This window comes from Lygodium microphyllum, chromosome 17 (assembly GCF_053477565.2).
Source record: "Lygodium microphyllum isolate KBCC chromosome 17, Lygodium_microphyllum_v1.1.10, whole genome shotgun sequence".
NCBI lineage: Eukaryota > Viridiplantae > Streptophyta > Polypodiopsida > Schizaeales > Lygodiaceae > Lygodium > Lygodium microphyllum.
Window position 1 is genome coordinate 6,007,216 of NC_141151.1, and position 6,654 is coordinate 6,013,869.

Here is a 6,654-nt window from a genome sequence, read left to right on the forward strand (position 1 = left end):
GCGTAAATGCTCTTGCATTGGAATGATAGGACTTACGTCATATATAGTATTGGAACCTTTAGCATATGCCTTAGGCTAAAGTAGTGAATGTTAAGTAAATTCTACTCTTTGGCCCCAAGGGGGAGAGTGAATATGCGATGGAATAATTGTCGCGTCTATTATTGTATTGTTTGGGAAAAATACAATTAGTTTTGTTGGTTGATTGAACAACACCCTAAATGTTTTTCTTTCAATCAAGGGATTGTTGCATTGTGATTTGGATAAATATTCCAAGGCTTGTGTTGATGACAAATGAATGGCAGGGGTCTGTAATGATAAGTTGCCATGGGAATAAATGAATGTTTTTCTAGAAGATGATATTAGGGTTGATTGCTTTGATTGTGCTTGAATTTTAATTGGATTAATTAAGGAAGGATATTTTGCATGCGTGGATCATCTCCAAGATCACATCGCGGGTTATCCCGAGAGGGCATTGCTCGATTCACAGGCCAATGGTCGAGTGGTGAAAAGGCAACCATGGAAATGGCATCTCACTCCTAGATCTCTTGTGGGTCAGGTGGAGCTCTGGACAAGCCCAATGTCCGGGATGTTGGAAGATCCTATTCTAGATAAAGGATGGAAATTTCGGTGCCATGAGATTTGGACCGGGTACTTCTGTTGGACAGAAGGGATACATAATTCTCCTGTATGGGCAGGAGACAAAGATTAACTTAAATATAAGTTAAGGGGTGTGTTTAAATTACGTGAACAAACTCTGTGTCCTAAAAGGCTTAATTATTGAAGCCGATTTTAAATGTCGTACATAAATGTGGTAGGATCTAATTAGACAACTAAAGCTATCGAGGAAAGTGCGGTGGATGTGACTTGGGTCTGTCCTACGGAAGGGTGGTCCCGGTTAGCTAGGAACTTTTCTCAAAAGATGTAATAACGAAACTGTGAAGACCTAGAGTCAATAGAGTTAGAATCCCGATTTATGCTGTTTTAGGGGAGCGGAATGGAACTATGCCTTATGGGCAGAGAGGTTGAGCTTTGCATCCCTCTCGTTTTCCATTCTCCATGAACCAAGTGCAGCATAAATCTGCTTCGACTCTGTTATTCCTATGCAAAGTGGTTCATCTGGAGCTTGACGCTAGCTACTTCCTAGAGACTTGGCTGATAGAAAAGAAACCCTGACTTCAGGTTGGTCTTAAGTGGGAACGGTCGGATACTTCCGCTTCGGGGCAGACTCGAGAAGACATAGATTGCAAACCCTGTAACATTCCTTGCGAGTGCCAAGTGGTGCTTTCTAGACTCCCCTCCCGATGGGCTACTAAGGTGTGTCCCACAAGTGGACAAGCGGACACGTTACACAAAATCATCTAAGTATGGATTACCGTGTAATATTTTCGCTCGAAATATTACCAAACTTGACTCCCCGCATGCCGCGTAAACCCTATGCAAGTTTATCTTCGGCATTGTATTTACGGGCAGTTTATTCTGTAACCTGCACGCGTGAAAACGGGACCTCCGCATTAGCAAATCGAGCTCGGGGGTTCAAATCCGCATAACCGCAGGAAAACACCCTCTTGGGAGGGGCAACATGAATAATAATAAGGCAAATTTTTTTAATGTTTATCCCTTTCCCCCAGCCGATGCATGGCTGGAGGAGAGGGAATGTGGGGAGGGATGGACTAGGTGGAGTGGTGGGCTACATGAGGAGGGGGGGAAACCATGCAGAGGCCATGTGGGGAGCTTCTCTCCCCACCCCCTTAAGCCCTATATAAACCCCCCCTTAGCCTTGGGGGGGGGGGGGGGGGGGAGGAAGGAGGGGAAAGGCTGCGTGGAAAAGGAAGGGACTGAGAGGACGACGCCGATCGAGGAGAGAGGGAGTAATCGCTGCCGCTGCCCTGTGCCCAATGCTGACTGTTGCCGTGCTCCTTGCCAATAGCGCCACCCGATTCGTCATCTCCTCTCCATTCATTACCTACGTCACGTTCTATGACATCAAAAGCTTCTTATTAAGCTTCTAAAGGAGGAGGGGGGGGTTCCATAAGGCCCATTCCCACATCTTCTAAGGGATAGGGCTTTGGGCCTTGTTCCTGTGGCCTTCACGGGGCTAAAACTGAGCTCATTAAGCTCTATTTCCGCAGCTTCCTTGTAAAAGCCCAAATCCCATAAGGCTGCCTATATAAACCCCAATTCTCGCAAGCCCTTGTAAAGCTCCATTCCCGCAAGTTCCCGTAAAGCCCAGATCCCATAAGTTTTTTCCCACAAGGCCTCCCATAGGCCCAAGTCTCACAAGCCCTCGGCCTTTTAAAGATCCAAAAGTCGATGAAGGAATCTCCGACGTGCGAGGGAGAAGGCAAGTTTTTGAGGCTGCTTACCAAGGCTAAGGAGATTCACCGATCGCGTAAGGGTAAAGGCAAACCGGAAGTCCAAAATCTCGCCTACGATGGCCCCCAAGAAGTTGCAAGTCACGCCTACGGGAGGATCTTCTCCTAACATTCACGTGGGCATTTCCCCGAGCCCACAAACCTAGGTTTTTACTATTTTTGATTCCATGCAAAAGTAATGCATTATGCACGATAATTTCATGGACTAGGAAGCACCTATGCATGTTAAATTCACCTAGCCTAGTTAAATGCAATTGGAAATAAATTAACTATTTGAACAATTACTAGAATTAGTTCATGACATGAAATTGAGTCATTGGTATTTTCAATATAAAGAAATGGTCTATCCATCTAACGTCCTTAATAGTATGTTGCCCTGTTGTGCATTTTAAAGTGACGAGCCTAGAACACCTATTGCCTATCATTATAAGGTCGAAATTATTAAGTGCACCTTTGACTAGACATGGAAAGATTAAGTGTATGTCGCATTTTTAGGCAATATCTTCATTGTAATGATTCATTAAGGAAAGTCGTTATAAGCCGTAGGAAACAGTAGAGCATGGAAATGATTCTATGAGCTTGCATGGAATAGGTTAACTCTAGCTTTATTTGGCATGAATTTCATTTAACTACATTATAGTAAGGAAAGGATTGCATGTTGCACATTCGTCGTACGCAAAATTTCATTCATCAAGAGTTGTATTAAGGGAAAGGTTGCATGGTTTATTAAAGCATGAAATTTTAAAAGCTTAGAGAAAGAATTGTGGGCATGATTCTTGAATGTAAGTCCTAGTAGGTTCAATGAAAGTTATTCTGCAATTTATCAGGCGTAGTTAGGGTTATTACAAATTTAGTGGTACGAAGAAGCAATGAATCACATGTTTACGTGTATTGTGATATGCTGCATCTAGTTTCTCCTTTAGATCAGGTTAACATCTCTAGGAATGGTTCGTCCTTGTCGCAAGACAAGTAGATCGAATTATCTAAATCACCTAACCTGCAAGGGATTCATATAGGCATGGTTCAATCGATACGATAAATACCCCAAGCGCTAGCTAGGGTTTAGCTTGGCCTAGTTTCGTACTTGTTGCCAAGTCGAAACCCTCATACCCAAAGGTCCAACCCACATTCACGAAATGTAGGGTCAAGGGGACGCTCATGCAAGTAACAATCTAGGGTTTCTACCCTAAGGATCATTCGTTTAGATGTTAAAACTTGGTTTGAGTTTGGAATCCCTAGGACTGATTGTTGTCAATTAGGATTGGATTGGGTAAGAAGACACCCTAAACCCTACTTCTTGTCTAATCATAATTCCTTGACCAGAAAATGCCATTCAATGGGTGAAATGATCCCTTGGAATAGATGCGACACTTGTGCAACAAGTTGCAACATCGCATGGCCTTGTGGTTTCATCACAAGAGAGTTTTGCCATTCTTTGGAATGAGGTTGGTAGGTTCTTGTGCAAGGTGCAATTAGGTTTGGATTGGGAAAGAAGACACCCTAAAACCTGCTTCTTATCTAATCATAATTCCTTGACCAAAAAACGCCATTCAATGGGTGAAATGATCCCTTGGAATAGATGCGACACTTGTGCAACAAGTTGCAACGTCGCATGGCCTTGTGGTTGGATCACAAGAGAGTTTTGCCATTCTTTGGAATGAGGTTGGTAGGTTCTTTCGCAAGTTTAACTTGCAAGAGGATGAGTAGTCATCCTGTTACCTCACCTTTCTTGGAAAAAGTTGCCAATTTAAGGAGAGTTGGGTATCTGCTTGGAAGCAAAGGATCAATCAAATTGAAGCGACATGGTCGCCAGGAGTTATTGTTAATTTATGAAATCTAATGTATTGGTTAAGTTGGATTAACATGGTATGGCCCTAACCCAAGGACAAAAGGGTGAACAAACAAACCCTTGGGGGATCTTGCCAAGTCGCAATTGATCTTGGAGCGAATGCTGGAGGCATTCGGAGAGAAGGATTCACTCCTTAGCAGTTGGCCAAATAAACGACCACATGAATTGATTGTGCTTGTAACCGTTTAGGAGCACTGTTTGCATTGTTTGCTCAAGGAACTAAAGGATGGAAATATATTTAATGCTTCAGGTTGAAGGCCCGAAGGGAGAGGCAGCTTCAGTTACCCCCGACTGCCTACCTGACCCTAACCAAGGGGGTTGTTAGCCGCACCAGGAACATGGACCGAACCCGCCGCATGAGGTCTCTCCATTGAGCGCTACTTAGAGCAGGAGGACGCTTGGGTGCCAGGGGGGCTCTGGCCATAAATCCCTTGCCTTCCAGGCCCTGCACAAGAGGCCAATGTGACTGAGGATTGGATCTCGAGGCCCGCATACTAGTCTACAGGTGGAATCTTGGATTAGTAATCCTTGTGGATTGTTGGATAGCCTTCGAGTGGATTATGGATTAGCCTGTGGACTAGACTTTATGGATGTATTCCAAAGATAAATAAGATAACCTGTTGTAAAGGAACGTGTTTGACACTACTTTTCTATGTCAAGTGCTAAGATTACGTGAAGGAACCAGTGTCTAACTGGCTAATTAATGAAGCTGCTTGATGCATGTCCAAGTAAATGTGGTAGGTAATTAGACAACTAAAGCAACCTTGAGAAAAGTGCGGTGGATGTGGCCATGGGTCCGTCCTACGGATGGGTGGTCCTGGTAGAGCCAGGAACTTTTCTCAATCGGAATGGACAGAAAGGAGCTCTTCTCAAAGAAAATGAACAGCAAGGGTGCTGACCTAGAGTTTAGGTTACTAAAATCCCGATTTATGCTGTTTTAGGAAAATAGAATGGGACTATGCCCTATGGGCAGAGAGATCGAGCTTCGCATCCCTCTCATTTCCCATTCTCCTTGAACCAAGTGCAGCATGAATCTACTTCGACCCTATGCATAAAGTAGTTCACCTAGGGTTCAACGCTAGCTGCCGTTTAGGAAAGGACCATTAGAGAAAACCCTGATTCAGGTTGGTCCTAAGTGGGAATGGCCGGAATACTTCTGCTACGTGGCAGACTCGGGAAGTCCTAGATTGCAAACCCCGTAACATTCCATGGGAGTGCCGAGTGGAGCCTTCTAGAGTCTCTTCCCGATGGACTGCTAAGACGTGTCCTGAAAGGGAATAGGTGGACATGTTGCATACTGATTGAAATTTTCAAGCTAGATATGAAATCAAACACATCTCTTGCAACTCACTTAAACTACATGGAAAGTCTCTTAACTCATCTTGTAGGAATTGATCTCAAGATGGATGAAGATATTTGTATTGGTGTGTTGTTAAAAAGCCTTACCTCATGACTATAATAATGTGTCAACTACATTAATCAACATGCCTAGTCCTAAACTGGTTGACATTAAGGCCTCCCTTGCTAGAAGAAGAAAAGAAGGTAAAACCAAGCACCTCTAAAGATGAACAAATGTTATATGTAGGTACCATGTACAAAGGCAAGAAAGATCACCTGGTATATGACTTCTGCAAAAGGATTGAGCACATGGAGAAATTCTATCATTCCAGGAAGAGGTTCCAAAAGGCCTATCTAGTTGTTGTTAAAGAAGAAGAGGACCATGGAGCAAAAGAAGAAGAAGACCACCAAGAGAAGGAAAAGCCTCATCAGTCCTTCTATTCTGATAGAATTTTCTAGCCTTGTATTGCCTAGCCCTAATGCTTTTGACATAAGCTTGTAAACTCCTCATGTAACCTTGTACTACAGCCTCTATACACTTTGTGAGGCCCGTGTTACAGCCTTTGGATGTCCACCATGTCTTTGGTACCCACACTTAGCCTTTTCTACAACAGCCTTTGGTGTTTACCATGTTCGTGGTGTGCCCACACTTTTTAGGTGGTTGCTCATTAAAGCCTCTACACACTTTGTACTTCTTTGGTTGTGATTGAGGAGGGATGTTGAGATATTGGCAATCACACCAGCTTAGCCTCTTTGTATGGAGCAGTGTGGGCTCAGGATATAGAATCCCATATGCACACTGGTGGAAAGTGCAGCCTAGTCTATTTTTATAAAGCATTGTACTTGCTCTCAATTTGAATACAATGTCATAGTACTTTTGTACTTTCAACAAAGTATTTGTGTCATTATCAACACACAAGATTGTGTTTATGAGTCCAAGCTTCCATCTTGGAACCTAATTCACTTGTGTGACACTTGGTCTTGGTGTCTGTTACCTCATGAGCTCACTCTTCCTCTTTCAACCTCCATAGCCATGCTCTAGATCTAACATTTTAATAAAAATGAAGTGAAGAATAAAATGGTGTACTCAATGGA